Below are 26,614 nucleotides of genomic sequence, written 5' to 3'. Positions count from 1 at the left end.
TTTGAATTGACTAAAGAAAATTAGAGGATTTTTTTTTAACTTCAAAATTATAACAACAGATTTATTCAAGACTTCAAATTTGAACACGACTTTATGTTTAAGACTTTTTCTAAGGCAAGAAAACAACTCTTTGTGATACTGCATTTTAAATTTTGCAGTTTTCCTTTCAAACTGGCCTTTAAGAAAAAAAAAGAGTTAAATAACCTAAGTCATTAAGAAACAAATTTTGCATCAGGTTGACCTAAAATGTAAATTTGAAGTTTTTTTTTTTTTTTAAACCAAAGAATTAAAATCTTTTATCCCCTTTAAGAATAAATAGATTTTTCTCAGCTACATTTTCTCTTTTACCTTCCTTCCTTTTAAGGAATTTCTTCTCTGAGTGGAGCTCCTCGTGTCACATCCATACCCCCTTTCTGATTGCAAGTTTTTAACTACTGAGCAGATGATATCTCTGTAGAGCTGATTCTTCCTCTTCTCTTCTCTCTTTTTCCCCCTTCCTTCCTTCCAGCTTTTAATATTTGCTAGTCCCTCTTGTAATATCCATCCTATTCTCTCACATTTAACAGCCTCTCATCTGGAGACAATCACGATCACAAGCACAGATTCTGTGGAGTCAGCATAATTCTTCTACCAGACTTTCTTCAAAGTCTTGCTTTGTCTGCTCTGGCAGAATTTCAGCAATTAAAACAGTGATTGACTACTGAGACAGGAAATGAGACAACTAGGGGAAGCAAGGTGATGTGATATAAAATTGGAATTGTCAGGTGATAACCGCATTTACTAGCCAATTATAGAGTGTGGAGCAGTGCCTCTGGACATTAGAAATAGTTGAGAGTTCATGACAATTCAAACTGAGTAATCAGCAAAATTAGCATATTCCAATATTTCGCAGTATTGAAAGTAGATCCTCTGGTGGTCATATGTGGAATGGCAACCAGTTCTACGCAAAATCTACAGTACCGGAAAACAAACCCAAATTTTGTATCAGCCCTTTGAGGTCAGACTGCAATTTCTTTATTATTATTATTATTTTTTGTTTTTAACCTTTTGCCTCAGAGTCTTGCTCATTCATTTATTTTCTTGTCTTGTTCAGCATTTGAATAAGGATAATTAATTCTTGTATTTATTCAATAGCTATGGTCACACTGTCAGTTGTAACAGGGTAGGACTTGGTTTCAATGTACATTCTGAAATCTTTTGTGATGCCTTTATGACTCCTGCAACATTTGGATTCTAGCTGGTTGCTTGTTTGTTTAAAAATAGTACACACACAGTCTTTGTAATTCTTATCTCTTTTCTAGTTCTCAACTGGCAACTGATGACCCAATAAACCAAAGCAATCAGCCTAAAACCTTAAAACCAAACACTTGCAGCCCATGGGCTGCAAGTGGCCCTGCACAACCTGTTGCGTCGCCCATCCTTCACTGAACACATCTGTCACTCAGCAGCAGTCACACACTGGTGTCCTATTAACAGCATATCTACTGAAAACAGGACATAGGGAAGACTCAGTGCAGGCTAACTCAAGTTAGCACTGCAAATAATTTCATACATTTTGCTACATCGGCTGAACACAGTCTTATAAACAGCAAAAAATACTCAGTCCCGCTTTCTGCTTTGATAAAGGAATTTGAGAATAGGTTTCCAAACTGCTGAAGAGGGTTTATTTATTTATTCATTGTAGTGTGTTTGAGGTTATATTTTCAGTTCACATATGTAACCAGCACATTTTTAAATTGAAAGTATAAAGTTGCAATCAGATATTCAACTCAAAAATGGATTATGTCTCTTTACTAGACTTTTATAAGATCTCACCAATGAAAAATATCTCTCACTTCACCATCACACTTTATTCATGTCTCTGCTCTCTAACAGTACATACTTTAATAAAATTTTTTCAAGAATGAAACAGAGAGAGAAAAGAATTTCACCAAAAATCTCTGATGAACATCTTGAGAACTGGCTAAGAATTGCAGCCACTGCCATTGAACCAGACTGATGCATTGGTTTCACAAAAACAAGGTCAAATATCTCACTAGTTTTACATTTTTATGCCCTCCTTTTTGTTTTAATAAAAAAATATTAAAAGTTACAATGTTTTGTTATTTATATACGTAAACTATACTATATCGTTTACAAGGGCTGCACCAAAAGTAATGCCTCCTGTTTTATTATATTGGTTCAAAGCATCAGAGACAGTTGTTGTGATATGGTAGTAGAGGATGAACCTTCCCACCAATATTCCATTACATTTTGTTGCTGTGCCACAGATTGCAGCAGAGGGGCAGTCTGGCAGGATTGCATCTGCTATGGAAGCAAATATGAAGCAAAGATGTGTCACTGAATTCCTCCATGCAGAAAAAACGGCATTCATTGATAGTCATCAGTGAGAATTTGTTCTATCTAAAAGCATTATTGTGCTCTTCGTATCTGTTGTAGTTCCCATGGAAATACATAGGAGACATCACTTTCAGTGCAACCTGAATGTGGCCCAGGGCATTTTGTCTTCATTTTATATGATCCAGACAAGGGAAAAGATTTTACATTCATGCATTAAGCTTTCCTCATTTTTTCAGTCCCTTGGCTCCTTCAAATTGCTACCTCCATTTCAAAGGAAATGGTTAGTCTGATGTAGATAGGCTTTTTTTATATATATATTTTTACAGCATAACTGTATCAACAATGCAGTATCTGCATAAGATGATGTTCTGTGCCATGAAGGGCTTATGTCACTCTGGGAAATCATTTGTATTTGAACAGCATGAGTGAGAAGTTACTTACTGAATTAAAAATGGAGAATTGATGCTCACAGAATGATGTTGTTATAAGATAAGGATTATCAGTCCAACATACCTCATACCAGAACTAAGTTTTTAAAAAAATGAGCATGAAATATAAACATATTTAGTGTTTACAATCCATACATTATAATTCTTAACAAAAAAATAATAAAAAAATACTGAAGCATCTAGGCAGCAAAAATGCTTTAACTAATGCAGCAAACTCATGTTACATTTTAAGTTGCACTGAAAAAACTTCAGTCACCTTACCTTTCCACAGATTTTCCCATGACACCCTCAGGTGTCAGGTGATATTCAGAACAATCATTCTGATCAATTGGCTTTACCTTCCTTGAAATGGCTCCCAAGCTCCTTTTTTTTTTTCCCCCCCTCCACTTTACTGTCAGATTTCTTTACATATCTTCCCATTTCATCAAGGTTCTTTTTTTTGTTGTTGTTATTGCTTTATTTCACCATACAAGTACAAGATTTGCCACTATAATTTCAGCATTTAATTTGCATGGAAAAATCAGAACTTTTTTCAACACTTACTTGCTCCTGGGTTTCAATACTTAAAGCTCAAATGTCAAATGAAGGATTTGCTCAGCAGTAAAGGCTGGAAGATCTGTATGTTCAGATGCAACCAGCTGAGATTTAATAGATTCCTGTGGGGAAACAAGGATTGAATTGGTCCACAGGATCACCCTGGTTATTGCTCTATCTCAATCTTTGTAAAAGATGTTCACAATTTTTTTAATGTGCAAAGTGTTATCTGTCATCTTCTGTGTTCTCAGCTCTTTTCCATATATTTACAAGTCACTTTGCAAAGCGTGATCCATGAACAAGGCTAATTCCACACAAACTAATAACAACAATGCTTATTGATAATAACTGATGTATTTTATCTTACGAAAGCTACAGTAATATGTATCTCATACCTACTTTTCTAGTTGTTTTTTTTTAGTGTAACCATTTCTGACTTTTATTACTTTATACTACTTAGGGAATTACTAGCCTTTACTTCCTGCAATCTCTTCTCACATTTCTTTTTTTAATAGATTTTTTATTTTTGATATATAGCAGGAGAACAGCTGATTAGAATGAGACTGCAAAGTCTGATGACAGTAAGCTCCATTATAGAGAATAGATGATGGATGTAGCGAGGCATCCTTCATCAGGAGCTTCAGTGATCAGGAAGTGGGAGAGGGGGAGAGGTAGTTGTACATAATGGAAACAAGGACATAGTGCTAAAAAGCGATTTAGAAGAATAGCACATGATGGAGAGATAAGCAGAGAAGACAATGGCACAAAAAGTTATACAGCTGGAAGAAAACATAAAAGGCAATCAAGAAGTGCTCTGAAATGCATTCAATCCAGTAATGAAATGGGAGAAAGAAGGACTTGTTATTTAATGGAGAAAAGTGAAGTATCACAGGTGCCAAAAAAAAAAAAAAAAAGCTGAAATTTTCTTGCCTCCGTTTCTTTGCTTTATTCTATATAAAGATGTTAATTGAGATCAAACACTTAACACTTATAATTAAGAATAAGGGAGAAAGAATGGAGGTCATGTTAGGGGAAGAACAAGCTAACAACATTTAGATAAATTAGATCTTTAATGTTCTCTGTGCCTGCTGAGAATCACTTAAAGCAACTAGTTTAGGCAGTTCTCTTGGGAGACTCATAAGGACTCAAAGGAGAAAAAAAAAATTAAAAAAAATAAAAAGGAAGTAACTTGTAGGGATAGGAAGGGAAAGAGAGAAGACTAAAGGAGGTGCAGAGTCAATAGTACATGCAGCACTGGTGTCTGGAAAAATATTCACTTAATGGTGATACATCTTTAAGTAATCAGTTTGTAAACAACTCAAATATAACTAACAGTGAATATCTAACATCTGTTAGTCAAAAAGAGGTTTTAATCACAACATTTTTCTTTACTCTTAAAAAGACAAATTTCCTAGAAAACACAGGGGAAAAGATGATGCAATATATTTGAATTTAGTAATGCTTATGATCTAGTTTGGTGTAGCAATCTCACACAGACTGTAGTGGAATTGTGCAATAGGATCAACAAAAAAAAAAAGTACACCAAAAAAGCCCAATGCAGCTTGATTGAGTTCAGTTCCAAAGCAAAGAGAACAATTCAGCTAACACAGTGGTCTCTTACTACCTTCTTATGAACCAACCTGTTCATAAATGTGTAGTGAGTGATCTCTGGTCATAAACCAAATCTGACAGTAGATGAAACAAGGCTAAGACCACAACCTATTTCAGGACATAACGTTTATTTTTCAATACTGATTCAACCCTATTGCCCTGTTGGGCATCAACCAGCAGTTTTACCAGAACAGGGAAGAATTGTCCTTCCATCTGGCTAAAAATTGAAGTTGATCTCAAACAAAGTTTTTTCTTTGTATATCTTAACACATTTGTCCTCCCTAAGAGATTTGAAAAGAGTCAGTTCTACATTTATATCTAGCCTGTGTCTTTACTGTTTCTACATTCAAAACAAAAAGGAAAAAAAAATAAAAAATCAACAATGACAAGAAAAGCCAACTTGTTGCACACAAAAGAAAATGTAATACTAGTTCTTTGTAGAAGAAACAGGAATCTTAGTTGATTCTGTCCTTCTGCATCCTGTATCTTAAAATGTCAAGATAAGTTTTTAAAATAAGTGTGCTTCACTACAAAAAAACTGTTAAAATGCTGTTCTACCCAATACTGCGTATGAGCTGGAATCATCAAATCCAGTAGCACAAGCTATTTCGTTCCAGCTCATGGAAAGACAGTTCTTGCCGAATTCCAGTGCAGCAAAACATGTTTTAAGAAAGAATATAATGCTTAAATCCCATAGGTGCTCAAAACTGTATAATTCTTTTGTTTTCTGATCATCTCTGAAATAAGAATAGCTTAGTATAGAAACTACACAAAATAAATCATGTTGAGCAAAGTCACTGCGGATATTCAGTAGGGTTACAACACTGCTAATCTCTACCAACAACAGAGGAAAGATGTATTCAAAGAAAAAATATGAAGATGTTTCTATGCCAGTAAAAATTCTAAAAGTGATTCTACACCAATTCACCAAAATAAATTGCACTTGTCCTATCCCTTTGAAACAGAAAGACAGAATTTCTCTGGCTTTCATTTTCTGGGAAATAAAGAGAAAAATACAAAAATTTAAAAGGAAGATACTAGACTGAAAGAATGTATTGAGGATGCAGATAGGATCATTCCATTAATTCAATCACAAACCTCATAGTCACTTTTCTAAAAGTCCCATGTGAACAGTCAGAACTGTGGGGTAATTTTTCTTTCATCTTGAATTAATCTCAAATAAGCTACTGCTTCAAAGAAAGAGGAGAAAACCAAAATTATGACCACACAATTATTTTGTTCATTTTTGAGTAGTCAGGAAAAATAGCAATTTTTCAAAGCAGAAAGCACATTTTCATCGCATCACACTACATCAATGAAACGTCTACAAGTATGGAATAGGACTGAATTGTGAAAAATAAACTGGAGTGGATAACTCTTTAAGAAATATATGCACAATGACAGAGAAAAATAGAACTTCTTTTTTTTTTTCCTCTCCCCCATCCTGAGTAATGTCTTGATGCTCCAGTTTTATGCATATTTGTTTATTCATAGTTTTCACTATTTCACTTATTTAAAACTGTTTACTTTAATCCCTCCCCTTGTGCTTTGACAAACACTAATCAGTGTTTGGAACTGATTGAATGCCAGGGAGCAGATGCTTGAAATGAAGTTTAAGCAACTAGAAACAGAAAACAGTATGTTGCTGCACAGCATCAGCCATTTAGATCTTTCTTACCAATAGACATGATTCATTTTCTTTTTTTCATGAAAAAAAGTTATAGGAATTGTTAACCATGAGGTGAAATGCTGTGAAGAAATTCTGGATGATCAGGTTACAACTTTGACTGCAAGTCAGTATTCTGAGTCACTTCACTCTAAATTAAGAGCTGCAAAAAACTTTTTGTCCCTGGTTCACATTAGCTACTTTTCTTTCTTATGCTGATGGTTTGTTTTACAGTAAGACCACATTGAAGATTTTCACCAGCCACTCCACAAAAATTATCTTAATTTGTTAACAGAATAGTGGTTGCTTACATGTATTATAAAATACATCTGCAGTTGAAAACTTTTCTGCATTAGTATTTCAGCTGCTTTAGGGCAGAAAGGAGAGATTTTGCAACATGCATTGAATAACTTCTGTTCACTCAGTTAATATGAAGTCAACTCAACCCACTGGGGATCTTGTTATATAGTTCCTCTTTCCTGTGAGGTTTTACGGAGAGGGCACAGAGGAAAAAAAAAAGAAATTTTGCACCAGCAGAGTACATTAAGGACTCCACCAATAAAAATAAGCCATATTTACAAATGTTCAGGAGAACAAACTCTTCATTATTTGTGCCCTACCTGATGATGCAAATGTAATAATGCTGATGTAATTATTTCTAGTCTCAGAGTAGACTTGTGTCATTGCTTTTTTCTATCTCACATTGATGAAGCTCAATAGAAGCTCAGTTTTGACTATTGGCATCACACATTTACAGTGTAAGGGAAATAAAACGCTACAAAGTAAGCAGATAAATAACATTAGAAGGACTTTTTGAAGGCAATCCATTTACTGATAAACATTTTAAAAATATATTAAATAGGCAACACTAAAAGATGAACAGACTTCAATTTTATCTTTCTAGGATTTGAAGAGAGCAGAATTACATGACTATCACAAGAAAAAGTTTTAATCCTCTCCAACAAAGTATCAGCAGATTTTTCCACAGAAGTCTAAAATCTGTACCTTTCTGATGCTATGCTGAGTGGCTGCTCTGGTTCACCAGTAGGACTCTTGCTACTAGAATGTTTCCTTATGAGGAACAGATATGCTTGTTAACATGCAATAATTTTTTCACAGGTCTCAATGTATCACCACTACCTCTACAGAAATTCCCACCCCCACAAGAATAAGCATGTGATAACCTAATGTTTGTCCTGCCTAGAAATAAAACAGGGATGAGTATCCACAGCCTTATGCACTTGGAAATTTTTGTTGTCTTTTATCTTCATTTAATTTAAAAGTTAGAACAAGTTTATAAAATCTTTAACTCCTTCTTCCTCTCTTTTCAGGCTTTCTTTTACCTTCATCTTTCACATAAGAAATTGATAACAGACTCGCCCATTCGAAGGGATCATGGGAAGAAAAGTCCTGACTTGTAGAAGAGGCACTAGCAATACAGAAAATGCATTACAAAACTTAAGACAGATTTCTAGTTATGACAAGTGCAAGATTTATACCTCTCTGCAGACTTCAGGAAGAAGTGTCCCAAAATATGTTCCCCAGAGACAGATTTTTCTGCCTTACTACTAGAAATGGAATTAGAGTCTAAAAAAGTCCCATGAGAAAGGTGGAATGTCACACTTTGAGAAAGACCTGTGTAAAATAATAAATTTTCATATGAGGTTTAGTGATCACAAAGAGATTGGCTGTTCTTCTAAGTCCAATAAAACAACTGTCACCAGAAGCAGCACCTAGCTTCTGAGTGCCATAACAATATTTGCAAAGGTAGGATGAAATGCACTGGCTCCTCCTTACATGGACCAGTATGATCAAAGAAGCCAAACAGTAGTGCTGAAGAACAAGAACCCTCCAAGTGTATGATGTTTGAACAGTTATTTGAACATCATATTGTAACAATTGGGATGTGATTGTCTTTGTTTATTCTTTATGCCATAGGAAATATCTGAAATAAAACGAGGACTCAAATGGTATAAAACTAGTACATTCAATGGAAGTAAAAGAGAAAACCCTGAAGAATAGCAGAAATCTATAAAGAAGAAGAGCAGAGTGATTCCTTATTATCCACACACAATTAATTCTGAAAAGAGGTAACATGTTTAGCTGCCAGGAGAAATACATTGCAAATTATAGGAACAGTTAAATTTTTCCATTATATTGGTCTGCTTTAAATAGACCAATTCATCAGCTCAGACTGCTTGAACTTAAATTATTTGGACGTATCTACATTAAGGAAATTGTTGGAACTGGTCACTAGAAATTAATACTTTAGTCACAAAATATATACAGCTAAAAATGACCCAGACATATTGAAAGCTTGCATACCATTGGCAAGTACCTATTAATTTAATATATTTTCTCGTAAGCATGTTGTTTGGTAGGACTATTCAGCTCTTAGGTCAGTAACTTAAAGTGAACAAATAATTTCAGGAGGTAGAGAAGTACATGCAGCAGCTCTCTGTGGGTGATGTTTCTGGTCTTGCAGTTTGGCAAATCTGCTAATTTCAAGCAGCCACCCCAAAGAGCAATAGTAATGAGAGTCTGCTACACTGGCTAAAATTCATGTATGTCCTAGAGAAACCATACATTTCCTTGAATTTTTATTAAAACTTTTTAGCACAGTGACCTGAATCAGCCTTAAATCTGTTTATATCTATCTATTTTTTCAGTTAATGAACATATTCTTGGCTATAAACCAATTAAAAAAATAAAAAAGTGAATAAAACAAAAAACAGAATATCATTTTCATTAATCACAATTGTAGCAAACAACATAGATAAAAGAAGTGTTTTTCTGTCTTCCCACAAGGTCTTCTGAATTTAAGAATCTAGATGGACAGATAAGTGATGCTGTTGTAGTTTAACCTTGCAGATAGCTAAAAAGCATATAGCCTTTTACTCACTCTCAGAATAATGAAGAAAAGAAATAGAACTCACGGGCTGAGATTCTTCTGTTCCTGATGGGAGCCCCTGGATGGACCCCAGCCTAGGTTCATCACTTTTGATGTCAAAGGCTTCTGATGGTTACAGATCCCATGTCATAGAATCCTTAAGGTTGAAAGGACCTTTAAAGGCCATCTAGTCCAACTCCCCTGTAATGAACAGGAGCATGCACAGCTAGATCAGGTTGCCCAGGGCCTGATCCAGCCTTGCTTTGAAAGTCTCCAAGGATGGGCCATCAACCACGCATCTTCATGCAACCTCCATGCATCTCTATGCAACTTGTTCCAGTGCCTCATCACGCTCAAATAAGATACTTTTTCCTTATATCTAACCTAAATCTACACTCTTTAAACTTGAAGCTATTTCTCTTTGTTCTATCACCACAGACCCTAAAGAGTCTGCCCCCTTCTTTCCTGTACCTCTCCATTAGACACTGAAAGACCACTATCAGGTCACTTTGGAGTCTTCTCTTCTCCAGGTTGAACAGCCCCAGCTCTCTCATCCTGTCCTCAAAGGAGAGGTATTCCATCCCTTGGAGCATTATTGTGGCCCTCTTCTGGACGCAGACCAATAGGTCTATTCCTCTCCTGTACTGAGGATACCACATCTGGACATGGTACTCCAGGTGAGACTTCACCAACACAGAGCAGGGGGGCAGGATCATCTCCCTCAATCTCCTGGCCATGCTTCTTTTGATGCAGCTCAAGATACAGCTGGCTTTCTCAGCTGCAGGGGGCACATTTCTGGCTCACATCAAACTTCCCATCCACAGGAGCTACCCCCAGGTCTTTTTCAGGGGGGCTGCGCTCAATCCTTTCATTCCCCAGCTTATAATTGTAGTGGAAGTTGCAAGAGGTCTTGCAACAAATCCAAATACAAGGTCTTGCACCCAACTGCAAGATCTTGTATTTGGATTTATTGAACCTTATGAAATTCACCTGCGCCCTCTACTCAAGCCTGCTTAGGTCCCTCTGGATGGCATCCCGTCCCTCTAGTGTGTCAACTACATCCCACAGCTTGGTTCATCAGCAAACTTGCTGAGGGTACACTCAACCCCACTGTCAATTAATGAAGATATTGAAGAGTATCAATCCCAGCACTGACCAATGTGGGACACCATTCATCACTGATCTCTATCCAAATATTTAGCCATTAACCACCACTCCCTGAACTTGATTCTTCATCCATAGAACAGTCCTCCCATCAAATCCATATCTTTCCAATTTAGAGAAAAAGATGATGTAGGGTACCATGTCAAAGGCCTTACTAAAGTCCAAATAGATGACATCAGTGGTGGTTCTTCTTTTGTCCATTGATGCAGCTACACCATTATAGAAGGCCACTAAGTTGATCAAGCAGGATTTGCCCCATGGTGATGCCATACAGGTTCTCCTGTATCACCTCTGTCTTTCCATTATGGTTAGATTCACTGGGACAGTCCCTGTCTGAGGTCATGACCTGCACTAGGATCAGCCTTGTCTCTACTATGCTATGACTGTTAGTCTGGAGAAGGAAATGGTGCAAGTCTATTTCACTCAGAGTCTCACAGAGAAATTATGAGTCCTGAGTGTAAAGGGAGGCCTCACCCTACTCACATCCTAAGTCAGCCCCACGAGGCACCCTCTCCTGAAGCAGAATCTATGCTTAACATCCTCTTATCCTCACCTCTGCTTTGATGGTCTCATTCCAGGGATGCCTTGGAGGACAGCACAGTTCTAGTGAGAGCTATTTCAAACCCAGATCTAAACAGAGATATCACCAGTGTTTTGGTCATTTGTGGCTTGTAAAATGGGCTGAGCAATCATTACTACAGAAGGAAGACATACTCAACTGGTGTTTATTAATTGAGCAATATAATATGCTGTGGGAAATTATATGTAAAATGAAATGGGAGCAAGAGAGAAGAGGAAGGAGTTCTGCCACCATAACTTTCATTAAGTGAAATCCACATTAACAATTGAGGAAAAAGATTAAATAAATAACAGGATTAAAAAACCCCAAGAGCAGTTTTCCCCAAATCATTGCTGAGCCAATCAGGCCAGGAGAATTTTTTTGAACAACAGTTGCTCTTGTAATTACTACAAATTTTTTTTTTTAGAAAGATATATATATTTTTAAGATCAAAAGTACTAACAACATAGAATGGAATCATAGAGTTTCTCAGGTTGGAGAAGATAACCAACGTTTTCACTTGTTTTTTATAAGCATTAAAGTCGTACTAACAAGAATTACAGTATTAATTTATCAGTTTGGAATATTTTGATTTTTTTTTTTTTATTCTAGGGGTTATATCTTTAAAAGAAAAGGAAGTGTGTTTTTTTCTTTGTTGTTGTTTAGCTTGGCTGCATGTTTTTTTATGCACATCTAGATACTAAGACATAATTATTTCACTCCTGTGATTTTGCTCCACAAAAGAAACAGTTCCACAGTTTCTAGGTAAACACTATTCTTAATTCCTCATACTATTCTAACATAAAATTTGCCCCCCTTCTGAGTCTAGGCAAGTGACATATATGGTTCATTTCCTTTCTCCTATTTTTTTCATTTTGTTTTCTTATTTTCATTCCATCTAGAATGTGCATCATTTCAAGCTCTATTCCCTGATTTTTTTCCCTTATTCTCTCTCATTTCTTTTCTCTTCCCAGAACCAAACTTCTCATCATTTTTCTGCACACTTTGTGCCTTTCATCTTCATTTCTTCTATTCCTCTTCACGCCCTTCCTTTTCCAGGTCTGTACAACCCATATGTAAAATGAAGAAATGATAAAATAAAAAATGGTACTCATATACAGTACAAAACCTTAGTCTCAGAAGAAGGAGCTCACCATGTCAAAGGCTGTTGATATTCCTTCCATTTCCAGTCATGTCAAAGGTCCCAGTAATTCCTTCAGGAATGGGAGTGACTGCTTCAAATCATCCTACTGCTGAGTCTTTGCTTTCACTGTTTACAAGGAAGGTGCATAACATTATGAATGAGCAATATTTTTTAGTTGAGTGAAGTTATTAAACTGCTTAACTGGGGAAATTTTTCAAAAACAGTCAACCTCCTTCCACTGCACCTCTTTGAAACATCCTAGTTTGGAGCATAATTACAGCACAACCTCTATTCTTTCTGTTGCATTCCATTAATATCAGTAAATCTATCACTCACAAGACCATAGGTGGGGCACTCTCAGTCTCAGCTTCTAGCTAAGAATATTTGAATCTCTTCCCCCCACAGAGTGCCTAATCTCAGCACAGTAGGAATCTTCTGAGCTGCACAGTGATTATTTTCATTTGTACAGACTCCCTGAACACTCATTAAGCTAGAAAGACCTCCTTTGGAGCATGGAAGGGATGACACATGTTGCAATTGTTGGTCCTCCCTCCTGAGAGTACCACACCATGGCAATATAGAAATATTCTCATTTACTTCCCACTCATCATTGAAATTGATGCAAGAATTTCTACAGACTTGAGGCTTGGATAAGCTACTGTGTAATTATATTACTGTACTTTATACTGTTACATTTTTTTTTATATTCTATACTGCAATTATACTGTATAGAATTAATTGCATGTAAATGTGCTAGCATATCTTTAATAAGACATACCATGCATACATCAGGTAAATTACAAAGAATGATCATAACATTGTAAGGATGCAGCGTGACAGTTTTTTTGAACTCTTGAATGGGAGAGAGCTTACATTATCACAGTCATCATTATGCCACCTGCAACAATACTCCATCAGTCAATTCAGAAGAACGCGTACACAGCCATGATCGCTTACCCTAGATCCACAGATAACTGAAACAAATGTGTTCAAGTGCTGTTTCAAAGAAGTTTTTAAGTTTCCAGGCCATAAGCATGTATGTCTACAATAAAGTATAATTTATTGCATACTCTAGGCATGCTGGAAGACTTAATCTTGGACAATGTAAAAAGTCAACAATCTTAGAAATATTGAAATAAGCTCACCTTGGTTGCTAATATTCAGAAAATAAATCTAGAGTCTTTCATCACATTACAGCACTTTGGATTGTATCTCAAACAGTCTTTACAATGTGCCTCGCTGTTCTCCCCCTAATTGGTGCTATCAGACACCAAGTTGCTCAAGGTAGACACTTTTCTTTTATGCATTTTGTAAATCACCAGGTACTTAATGCAGTATTAGGTCAGAGAGAGTTTAAGTATTGAAAACAAAAAAGAAAATATCCAGAATGGGATATCCAACACGTTGTTGCTGTGTTATACTCCAGACAATAGGTCTTTCTGCATCTTACAAGTGCAATGAGTCATCCGTACCCTAAAGGGGCAATTATGTTTTGCTCTAGTAATTTAATTTACCAAACAACAAAACACAGCAATAGTTTTTGAAATTATAGAGAGCAAAGTTCTAAAGAAAATCCTTACTGTCATCCTTACTGAAAATCCTTACCGAACTGTCAATTCAGAGGAGCATAACACTGTGGCAATTGATTAGAAGCATTAGCTGTGAAATCTGTGCCAGGGAGCCTCAATAATACTTGTATTAAAGTAAGAACAGAACACAGGTTAACATTCAGATTTACACATTTAAATGTGTTCCACTTAAAGTCAAATTTCACACTGTTTGTGACAGGAAGAAAAAGAAACAGCCTCTATTGCTGTTCGTGTGCTTGCCACACAATTTTGGCAGCTTTGATCAGCTTTGTCATTTCAGGCATCCGGTAGTTTTCATATTGATTCAGGCATTAATCAGAACACATTTTATTCCAGAATTAGCATACCAAAATTGTTTTGTGAGTTATCATGCTAATATGTTCTATCAAAGACTAAATTAACATTTTACTTCTGTTAACCAGAGGCGATGTTTCATGTACAATTCAGATGATATTGCCAAACTTTTCACATTACCAGCTGCTTAAATTTGAGGTTTCTTATTATATCTGTGGTCCTAAGAAACGTCATTTGAATATAAGCAAATGAAGCCCCCAGCAGTCTAGTGCTGGTATTTCCAGAGCTTATAAAACCCCATGCTCTTCTAGAGCTCCACTATGATGCCAGTAGAGAGGTAGGACACAATTCCCCAAAGCAACCACTATGCAGAATCCCTTTTATTCATCACCACATATATATGTATTTCCCCCCCCCCCCCCCCCTTAAAAATCAATTGCAACATGAATAAGATTAGGAGAGAATAAGGGAAGAGGGAATGCTAACCTGACATTCCTGAAATTCTTTCCTTTGGTGGGAGTGAAAGACAAAGTAATAAGGCTTTCTTCTGTTTCTTTCCCCTGCATTCTAATGCAAATTATAACCTTCCTCTAAAACAACTGCTCAGTATCAACAGCTACCATGATGTATTATTGTTCTGCTGACACAGTCCTTGGCTCTCAACCAGGGATGTACTTTGACACATATTCCAGTTCCATCCTTCCTATAAATGCATAGATCACTCATGCAGCTTCTAAATGCCAGGAAGAGTTTACACTTTCTGGACTTCTGTAAGATCTGCATAATGATATTAAACAGAATACCTGCGCCAATAGAAGTTCATATCTTCCAGATAAACAAAGAATATTTTGCCATGAATCTGAGACCAAGGCTTGAAGGTAGATGAAAGTTTTCAATTCTCATCTGTAGATGGCTCTTGCTCACAATGGAGTGAAATAATTAACTACTTCATTCAGACCTAAAATAAGTAACCCACAAGTTATCTTTTCCCTAAAAATACCATCTTCTTTACTGCCCTTGCAGCGTACTCAAGAGTAATAAAAAGTTTTTTTTCCACCAAGATTAGATCATGACCAAACTTGGGCATTATCAAACCATATTCCTGAGTCTTGATATAATTTCAGTCCATGCTGCAAAGTAATACCAACTGCAGCTACATGGGGGGGGGGGGGGGGGGGGGGGAAGAGCTGGCTTGGTTATTCATAGTCACAGGAAGCTTGTACAGATATGAAAGGAATCAAGATCCTGTCAAATTTCTCTCCCAAAAGAAAACTGCCACAATCTCCATTAGTCTCTCTATAAATGTTAAATGTTTAGAAATATTTTAATCTTAAAGGAAGTAAGACTTGGATGCTACTGCTAATGTCTGCATCTGTAAAGTAAGGTCATATTTCCTTAGCCAAACACCAGTAACTCAAGACTATCTGAGATGCAACTGTGACATTACTGTGAAATAGTAACTGAGAGATTATAATCACATCTAAGCAGCGAGTACTGTTAGCAAATGGCAGGCATATTTCTTCCTATAGAGAAGCTAAGATTATTTCCTCTTTCTCTGCTGGCTACTTTCCCAAACTATCACCACAATCTCAGTTAATCTGAGTTGATATTCAGCCTACTAATTAATATTTCTGCTGTTCTCTTCCCTCCAAATAGAGGCGTTGTGTCATTTTCAAGAAGGGAAAAAAGAACATAGGGGGAACTACAGGATAGTCAGTCTCACCCCTCTGCCTGGCAAGGTCATGGAACAGATCCTCCTCAAGGCCCTGTTAAAGCACATGGAAAATAAAGATGAGGTAATTGGTCATAGCCATCATTTATTATACACTGCCTTTCTGAGCCCTCAGTTTTAGAAGTTACATAACCATTCACACTGAAGCAAGTTTCAATCCCAGAGAAAATAACAGATTCAAGACAGATTTCTTGCAAAGACCTAAGACTTGCTTAAGGATAGACAAGTAACAATAGTTTCACGAGTAATGAGGGCAGTCAAGAAGTATGTCTTTCACTTACAATTATTTTGATTTGAGATATTTGATATTCTGCTATTATTAAGCTTGTTTGTTTGTTGTTTTTAAACACAGGTAGCCTTCAAATTTACAAAAAAAGGAATTTCTCATTCACGTTGTTTTATCAGTTTAGTCAGATAGTATATTATTTAAATAAAATATTTAACTTCTTTGAATCAGAGATCTTCAGTGAAACAGTTGCAAACATCATTTGCCCAGGTAAAAAAGTTCTTCCCTTTCAAGCTTTCAGATACCTTAGTGAAAGAAATACATTTTCCTTCTCCCTCAAGGCTCCCCCAGCACCAAATTGCATACCAACAGCAAGAAAAGTACAACATTCTATCCTGAGTATTTTGACTGCAGTGACACAGCAAATTTTTCTGAAGGATCACTGTCTAGCAAGAGAAAGAGAGAAATAATGCTTTTTCTTAACATAACTGGCTACTACTTGTTGCCTTTTGAAAGATACATCTGTATCTGTAGGGAGACTTAAAGACCTTAGTACACACTCTCCACACTTTCAGGAGCCCAGGTGCCATTGAATCTCTAGGTCTAGATTTTCCAACACCAATAGCACTGTAACTGTTTATGTAACCCAAATGTCACTCAGTTATGAAATGAGCACAAAAATCTACTACAGCACTTCACGTGTAACACACAGTGCAGAACACAAGGGAACAGACACAGAGCATCAAGTATTTGATTAACAAGCCACCAGTGGAAGATGCTTCTCCACGATTACTATGAAAAACTCTTGTAGTAGTAGTCATACAATGATCTCTGCATCAGCTCATCCCTGACAGTGCAAGGTGGTTTGCTGAAGAAGCAGATCTTCTTTTCAGCCTATTAAACTATCTGTTTCTGTATTTCACTTTTAAAGCTGGCTCTGCTTGGGAAACAATCAAACTCCCATTTTTAAAAATCAAACTCCTGTTTTCAGAAGAAAATTTTCATCAAGACACTTAAAAGTGTCAAAATTGTTAAACCATTGCGGGTAGTGCAATGGGAATAATTAGAAAGGCTTTCTTTGGATTTTGTGTTGTGGGACAGGGTTTAGTCAGTACTACTGGTGATAAGTGGACTGTTGATAACTGAACTGGATGGTCTTGAAGGTCTTTTCCAACTTCGGTGATCCTGTGATTCTTTAAGCCAGGAAAGAAAATCTCCCAGAATTCTCCCTGTAGAGGGAAAATGGGTTCTCTGAAGGGCAACTGAAACTGAGAGCAGGCTCTGAAACACAGGTGACCTGACTTATCCCCTAAAATAACCTGATGAAAAGTCAGCTTTTCTCAAGCTCCCTGCAAGCCTGACCTTTTCTGATTTTCATTGCCTTTGTACTATCTCCATCCCCACAAAGAGGAAAAACTACTACCTTGGACTGCTGGCAGCAACCCCTCTCCTAGGTAGTAAGGGATGGAAAATCAGATGTAATTACTGGGAACAACTTAGTTCATTTTCCCCTATCACACAGGAGATAACCTGGTGCCTGTAATTAGGGGTTGTTAGCTGATCCCTGAATGGTATGAACAGTAGTAACTAGCAGTTGCAGCTACTTTGTATTCCATTATACTGGAGAAATTGAGCTGTTACTAGTAATGAATCAACTGAATTCAGTTTTAATTTAACATTTATCACTTCTGTATTGTAACCAGTAATATTTTAAACCCCTTTAAATATTTCTTTCTCTCTCTTTTATCACAGTATTACTTCAGTGAACTCTGCTGCTGAGAGTGTAAAATTCACTTTTGAAAATACCTTTATTTCCACAAATCTTCCACTTATAAGTCAGCACTATATCACGTTTTTTCAGCTGACTTATAGGTGAAAACTCCATTTAATGTCCAGTACATTACTCACATTTTTTGTTTCACTTGTTTTCTATGGCAGCTCAGTTTAATAGAGAAGACTTGTACAGTGGGAGCAGACTGCAATTATGAGCTGCAGATGTAAATATACACCTACAATCCCTGGAAGAAAGAGAACCACTTCAACCATGTTTCTAATAGCATAAACATTTGAAGCCTGAAATGACAGCTTGTTCTCATTTTCCTGTTTGCAGAGCTTGGACTGCTGGCTGCAATCAATTAGCACTTCCCAGCAATTCCTAAAAATGTGGCTGCCAGTGACCCTGTATTTGTGCGTCAGGATAGAAGCCGTGTACATCTGAAGGTTTGTCTTTGGCTCTTCTAAGCATGATGACAACTTGAGTTGCTTAAAATTCTCAGTCTGGCTGTTCACAAACAGCTTATAATAATGATAATAACAATAACACACATTTATAATAAGCTAATATAATAAATGGAATCTATTTCTAGCTGTAGAATATAAGGCTCCACTTGAACAAGATTATTTTCAGCTTGATCTCATTATTCCAGTATCCAGTTCCTAAAGTAAGAAGTAAAAAGGTAAGTAAAAATTTCACAAATTTCATTTGAAGAACTACAGCAGAAAAGCTGTAGTTAAGCCTAAACTACTGAAGCCGCAGTTGGTGTTTCATTGCAGTTCAGGTAATGCAGTGAATTATTCAGCATCATGAGGTGTAACATCACAATAAATGTTGAAAAGTTAAGCAAGCACAGTATGAAGTTTTCCTGCTGTAGAAGTCAACCTTGCTGCTCTAACTCATTGCTATTTCAACTCATGCATGAACATAGCCACAAAATAAATACAAGAAGCAGGAAATTCAATTCGGGTGATTCTCACAAACGTGCCCCCATATGGAGTTCCCAGACAGTCCAATCCAAAATAATAAGACCTTATCACACAAAAAAAAATTTGAGAAGGTTTTGAGCTCTTCAAGACCAGACAAATCAGCTGCATTTAAATTAGCTATTTATTAATTGCAATCTATTTTTTCTTTCCCAGCTTTTCTACACACTTCTTTAAATTTCTAAATTAACAGAAAATAATGACCACATTATAATCAATTTAAGTCCCACCTCCTTTTCTCTCATTCAAAAGAAACGAAAGCACAAGTTTGTCTTCCTTTACTGCTACACTGTTATATATTGAGTTCAGAAGAGATTTTCCCTGAAGAGGCAGAGGTATGAGGAAGGAGACACCATAAAGAATTATAAACAAAATTTTTTTTAATTGTGCTTTTGGACATCTACTGCCTTGAAAGGAACACCTCATGCTTATGTGACTCTCAAACACTGAAGCTTTAGAGATGAGTCCCTCACGCCCAGCTCTGCCAGGTGCTCGGGATGTGAGGTGAGAACATCTGTATGGCAGCAAACCCCTGGAAGGTGACCCCAAGGTGACCCTGGCCTTATCGCCTCCAGATAGAAAGGGTGGGAGCAATGAGGCAGGAAGCAAGAGCAGTGGGAAGCAAAAATGGCAGGAAGAGAGAGCCACGTTCTACACTCCTATTGGCTACTGGGTGCCGGGGCACCTAGGATCTATGTTATTTGGAGAAATTAATCACTAGACAAAAAAAAAATTAATAAATGCTACGGATAGTGGAAAAAAAACATACAGCTATTGTTCTATTTTCTCTAAGAATTTATGTGGGGAAAAGAATACAAAGGATATAGGTTTCTTCTAGGAAAGAGACTAAGGCTTGATGCAGTATTTCCCAGTAACTTTGCAAAAGAAAAGAAATTATATTACAGACAAACTTGAAAACTTGGTTTTACCTTATCAAGGAGTTGACAGAGAACATTGGCCTATGCAAGCTAATAGTGTACAGAGAAGAGAACCAAGCATTCTTCTCCTTAGATTTGTAATAAAACTTTGTCTCTCGTGGTGCCTCTGGTGGCTCTTCACAATTTCTGTGAGAAGATGCGACTCAGCTGAAGAACACTAGCCTAGATTTGCAGTATTCATCTTAAGGTTACTTAATTTTTCTTTTCCTTTAAGTAAACTTTTCCTTTATGTAAATAAATACTTCTGGGGCCACAATATTTTGTCTCTTCAGTGCACATATTCATGATAAAAATAGTACAAGTAAATGGCTTTTGAGGAAAGCAGAATAGAAGTGTTTCTGATACAATATCTTACCTCTGTAACTGAGTATTACTCTGTTCTATGCAAATTATTCATGCTTAAATTTTCATGTCAATAGCATGGGGAGTAGTGTAGCAGGGAACAAAGCCAATGAAATGAAAGAAACTAATAAAGAAAGACATCTCTGGGCCTTCTGGCTCCCTTTGTTATTATTGCTATGCCCTAGCCAGCTGTACATCCTAGATTTCGTAGTAGTGCAAACTCACTCAAATTGGGAATGTTGTGATTAATACAAAAGCGAATTGAGAAGGCCTGTGATGAAGCTGTAGAAGCAGTAAGATAAAGTCCCATCAGACATGAGCTCTCAAGAGCATTTTGATGTTTTATTTTGTTTGTTGTTTTGTTGTTGTTTTTCCCCTCCAAATGGATCTTCCTACTCTAAACCAGCTAATGTGGGGGGAAAAAAAGCGTGGTCAGAAACATCCTTAAGTTTTAAGTTGCCTGGAAAGAAAATGTGTTCAAAAAGATTTGAGGAGCCTAAAAGATGATATAGCAGTGTCAGAATAACAACATCTTTGGTTACACTGCTGATTTGGTTACAGTGTGACTCAGAGTGACAAAATACTGTACAACTATCCCAATACAAAAGAAAATACACCAAGAAGTTTAAGATATTATTACATTCTGTGCAGAAAGCGAAGTCTAAGGCAACAGATACATAAGGGTGAGTTGATGCTGCATGAGTAGAAGAAATCTAAATGCTATAAAAAATGCCTTACTTCAGGGCCTTCTCCTTTTTCAAACAGCTTCCACAATAACAGATAGCATTATTTCCCCATCCAGACAGAAAATGAATCACCACAAGAATAGAAAAGAAGTGGGTCTATAATATCTCTGCTCTGCCGGATCAAATTTTGGGATTTCTAGTCTCTCTGACACAGACGTAAATCAGGATCTCATGGGAGAAGTACTTCCCACTGTGGACATCTGCTAAATTAGAAGTACTTTTATACAACCATAAAAGGCCAGAATCAGCCTGTATGAGAAACATTAAGTCACGGTCTGAACCAGTGATTGAGTACTTGGCAAAGTGGTGTAGTCAGCCCTGAGAGCACAGATGGAAGCAATCCACCTTTGTGACCTGAAAGTCTGCCCCTCCCTAACCTCATTTAAGTGCTGACAACAGCTAGGGAAGTATCTCTTCCTTTGGAGCGTTTGGTGAGTCCTGATTCTTGGAAAGGGGTAAGCAATTCCTTCTTTATTACTGGATTGCAACTCCTATCTTTCTTCAATGATCTGAAAGCGGTTTAAAGCAGTTGTATGTCCTATCACTTATCTTTACATTTGGCAAGCTAGACAGGAGCACCTATGAAAGACAAAATAAATTCTGAGATGGCTTCGTTAAAAGGTGTAGCAAATTAGTTTGGATGGGAGAAAGTCTATTTTCCTGGAAAATGAATTACCTGGACACATACTGGAGTTCCCAGGCTCCCTGCTGTACAGGCTGGCTTCTATAGTAGAAAGAGAGGACCCAATTAGGGGATAGGGAAAACATCATCAGCTCCCCAACCTAGAAGATAACTTATTTCAAGGGTCTAGAAAGGATATTTTGATGAACAAAGACAACTTGCCTCATCCACTGTACTCTGGCCACTGTTAGTAGTCTTTAATCATTTAAATACCTCAGAACAACATCTCAAGGACAAAAAAAAAAAAAAAAACAACAACTGCAATGCAATTGAGTTAAACAGCTAAAATGTACTAACAAACATACCTAAATTAACATAATACAAGAAGTCAAGACCTTGTCACACATGAACTAAGGAGAAGCAATTGGGCAGACCAATATGATGAGAGGATCAGCACGATAGAAAGGTGCTACAAGGGAAGGGAAAAAGACTGCTTACCCATATCAGAAGATTCAAGGCTCACAAAGGAAAGCTCCAGCAGGAAAGAATATTCAGAAACAGAGTTCTTCTCCCCATGGTAGTCAGCCCTTAAATGGGGAGTTTAAGAGAGTTGGAGCCAGGCTCCACCCCTTCCAGTCACACATGTGAATTGCCTTCACCTGTGCTCCCAAGGCTGATCCCGTCCTTTGTCCAGGAGGTCAGTTAGTGTTTCAGGCTGTTACTCAACTGTTCCCATACAGAAGGGGACCATGAGCAATTGAAATCCTATGGCTTTGACAACATTGTAAAAGAGAATTGTAAAAAACCTGAACTAGAGGCTCTGGTGAAACTGGACCCTCTAGAAATCTTGCCAATAGCCACTTAAATTAAAAAAAAATCCAATAAAGAACTGTGGGGATGCCACTCAAAGAGTGGCTTCCTCCCTAAACTATGATGCATGTTACTAAGTGCCTGTATGTGGCTGTTGAATTAATGGGCTTAGTCCAACAATTCTGGCAAAGGCAGAGGGAATGTGTCTCAACCTGCTTGTTGAGGCTCTGGGATATAGGAGCTGAAAGTTTTTAGTAAATAGCCCCAAAACATCTAAGCCTCTATTACAACACAACCAGCCTTAAGTCAGTGATTATGTGTAACTGACATACATAATGAGGAAAATCATTCCTTAATTCAGTGGGTTATGGGTGACTGTCAACTGGTGTGGCCTAATAAACCAGGTATACCTACCCATAGTGATTTATGGAATTCTATGGGAGAACTGCAGAATTACATGAGAGAGATAGGAATGAGGGAAAAGGATGATCATAGGATGAGCGAAAGACCTATCACATATTCTTATGACAGCAGTGGCCCAAGCTCAAACTGTGGCATGTTGGGTTACCCATCTGGGGCAGTGAAATCACTTGTCCTCCTCACCATTAAAAGAAGAGCTACAAAAGATACTAGGCCCAGTGACGTACGGTAGTGGTATTCCTGAGGAGAACACTATTGATCCACCAGAGGGGATGGACAGAGTAGCACAGTGGGTCACTCAGGATTGGACTATCCATGTCCAACCAATCTGGGTCAGAGACATGGTTGGTTATCCAGAATTTGGTTAGGCAAAGAACAGTATATGCCTACCATGTATTTGGACACCAGTCCATGCAGTCACCAGGGAACAATGAAGCCAAGACACTAGCTTGGGTAAGGTGGCTAGAAGATTCTCCAGCAGATGGCAGATAACATTGCCCAATGACTACATAAGTTGTGACATGCCAGACAGAAGACAATGTGGGCAGTGCTAAAAGCATGGGGATACCCATACAAATGTCAGATATCACGCTGGCATGTCAAGAATGCTTATAACATGACATCTAGAGCCATGCCTGTATAAGGCTCATGCCCAAATCCAGCTCACATGCTCTGATTATCCACATGCTGGCACAAGGGATTTGCTTAGAGCCAGGTATATGGTGTGATTGAAAACAAGAGGCCATAAATGAATTTTGGTGGGTATGTGGATCTCACCTGTATGGTTACTAAGAACAATGAGAACATGACCTAGAAGACCAGAAACCAACATCTACAGAAAATGTTAAGTGTGATAATTCAAGAATGCTTTACAAAAATACTCAGAACTTAGTGGATTGTAAGTATCCTTGCCCATGGCAGAGGATGTAGAACTAGATGATCTTCAGGCTCTCTTCCCAGTTCAACCATTCTATGACAGAAAGCCTGCTGGAGTAAAAGAAAAGTGAGACTGAATATAAATATTATGTAATAGACAATAAGTAAAGCAGGTTAGGAAACTGTTAGAAGAAAAAGCTAAAGGAAAGATTGCAAATTATGTATTTTATCTATTTTAGTAGTTTATAGAAGCCCAAATGTAGAGTTATGCTACTCAGTAATTGAAAGAGAGCACTACTTATGACCAGATAGTTGTTGAGGGAATATTATGGAGCTGAATAACCAAGATATCAGTAAGAGTTCTCAGATATTCTAAGAAGCACTGCAGAAGCAAAAAGAGCTGTACAATTCCTTACTATCTCTGCAAAGCTAATTTAACTTCATTGCAATAATTTATACTAAAATAAGCAATTCAGGCCTCAGGCTCAAAATGTACAGCCAAGTTCTTCTTATACGTATTTCTCTGCAGTGCTTCTTTCTCTTTCTTTCAGCATCCCATTGTACATCCTTAGCAGATTTAGCTTGATATTTTGCTCAAAAAAAAAAAAAAAGAAAAAAAAAAAGAAAGAAAATGTGATTTTACAAATGAAAAAAAACGGCACCTCATAGTTCCACCAGAATGCTTTATGATGTGCAAACAGCCCACTCATTTTCTCCTATTGCGCTTTTGTGCTTCCTCTTAGTAGAAGTTTCCTGTTCAGGTAGACATTTTTGGAAGACAATTATTAAAAAAAAAAAAAAAAAAAAGAGAGAGAGAGATCAGATAGGAAATGTAGCTTCACCATTTGGTATATCCAAAGGAGACATTAGCAACACGGTGAACTACTGCTCATCACGTCATATTCCTGTATTAAAGGCCACAAATTGAAACATAGGAAATTTTGCACAAGTGTGTGTAAGAACTTCACAGTAAGGGTGACGGAGCACTGGAGCGGGCTACCCAGGGAGTTTGTGGAATCTCCTTCTCTGGAGATGTTGACGGCACTCCTGGATGCCTACCTGGGCAATTTGGTCTCAGGAGCCTACTTTGGCAGGGGGGTTGGACTAGATGACGTCTAGAGGTTCCTTCCAACCCTTACAATTCTGTGATTTTGCATATCTCATTGCTCCCCAACTTGTAGAAGAGGTTTGAATTAGAAGATATAAGACACTGCTTCTATGACAGTTCTCATTATCCAAGTGGTCCATAGCAAAATTTATTTCTACACTTTAAAATGAGATTGCACAATAAAATATTTCTTGATTAGACCAGATTGACCTACACTGTTCCTGAATGGTTTCAAAGTTCAGGAATGTGCTGGTGACCCATTACAGAAAAGTAAGGGTATTCCTCTTTCTGAAGCCTCAGCTCTGACTCAACAGATGATTGACTATTGTCCTGCCACGTAAGCAAAATATAGCCCAAATTCTCATTAAGACTTTACAGTACATGTGTATGGATGGTTGAAGGTACCTGGGAGTCTGATCTTTGCTCAGTCACTTTGAAGCCCGGGATGAAAATAAAAGCTTTTGCTTGCCTTCTTTTTAAAAAAGACTCCACTTTTTGAAGTCTTTACGGAAATACTCCATATCGCTGCTTAAGATTCACACAGTGAAGTACCTAAAAATCCTCTCCTAAAACTCTGTGATTTAGGAAGGAGCAGAAGAAAAGGAAGAAGGAAAAGAATGAAGGAGGACAGCTGACTTTCACTATCTGAAAAAGAGGAGGAAGTTGGGATTAAAGCATCAGATGAGATAGTTCAGACGCAAAAGCACAACTGACAGAACAGTTTCATCACACATCCAAGAGGTGATGTCTGCTGGCTCATTTTTGGTAGCCTCTTAAGCAAGTGCAACCGTTTGCTTTAGCTTTAGCAGCCAATGGCTGAGAAAAAAACTGAGCATCCATCACCCCTGTGAAAAGCACTGTCATCCACCAGAAGGACCCTTGTGCTGCAGCTCTGCAAGGTTGAGGATAAGAGCTCTAGTCTGTTTATACTTAAATTGCCATATTTTCAGATATAATTCACAACATAGCTGATAGGGAAAAAAAAAAAAAAAACAACAAACAAAAAGAAACCCACAGCTTTGGTTTGCCACTTATGATAAACTTCAGATAAAACCGTAAAAATACCATAAAGATTTTTTTTTTTATGTATGTTTATTTTTGTTTCATTTTATTTTTTTCTTTTCTTTTAAGTAACTGAGATGTTGCCATTATATTTACAAATGTTCAAATTGACATTTTAACTCTAAAGCCCCTCCATGAGTCCCTATATGGGGTGCAACAAATTTAAATTATAACATCTTATACATTTTCAACTAACTGTAATATATATCTGATAAAAATATGCTTTACTACCTCTCAGTGAAAATATAAACAAGACAAGATATTGATATGGATCAGCTGCAAATGTAAAATTGATCACCAGCTGGCCAAAACTTCAGAGAAAATCAAGCTAATAAGAACTGAAAAAATAAAAGTATAACTTGATGAACAAATAAATCCTTCTCTCCTAGTCCCTCATTTTCTTTTGAGACCCTACTAGCTCTGAGGTGTGAATCCATTCGCTGGTCATTTAACAGAGCAATCATTTTTAGAGTTTGACCTTGCTCAAACTGTAGACAGAAGCGAGACAAATTTTATAAAATAAAGCCTTCAGCACTGGTGACTCCTGTCACAGCACATTACCTCCTCAGTTGTTCTGGCATAACTGTTTGAGAGGCTTTCCTGTGAACCGGACCAGGAACTGATCCAACTGGAAATAAACTCATGGATTTTTTTTCCCCTGTTTTTTTTTAATTTATGTTATCTTGTCATCAAGCCAGATCACTTCTTCTCTCTAACTCATATCAGGAGTAG

The 26,614-nt window shown here is 37.2% G+C and overlaps 1 long non-coding RNA gene across 1 annotated transcript; it reads right to left on the bottom strand.

Annotated features, from left to right (window-relative positions):
* Positions 1-1,553: 1,553 nt before the first annotated feature.
* Positions 1,554-22,167, bottom strand: LOC128082399 (uncharacterized). The gene is made up of 5 exons (XR_008207660.1): positions 22,105-22,167; positions 12,368-12,483; positions 3,333-3,445; positions 2,782-2,865; positions 1,554-2,601 (listed from the first exon to the last, which is right to left on the bottom strand). It is a non-coding gene; the product is annotated as an uncharacterized LOC128082399 (long non-coding RNA).
* Positions 22,168-26,614: the final 4,447 nt, after the last annotated feature.

This window comes from Tympanuchus pallidicinctus, unplaced genomic scaffold, assembly GCF_026119805.1.
Source record: "Tympanuchus pallidicinctus isolate F22 unplaced genomic scaffold, pur_lepc_1.0 scaffold1, whole genome shotgun sequence".
Taxonomy (NCBI): Eukaryota; Metazoa; Chordata; class Aves; order Galliformes; family Phasianidae; genus Tympanuchus; species Tympanuchus pallidicinctus.
The sequence above is the reverse complement of the archived record's forward strand: the minus strand, read 5'-3'. Positions and strand labels throughout refer to the sequence as shown.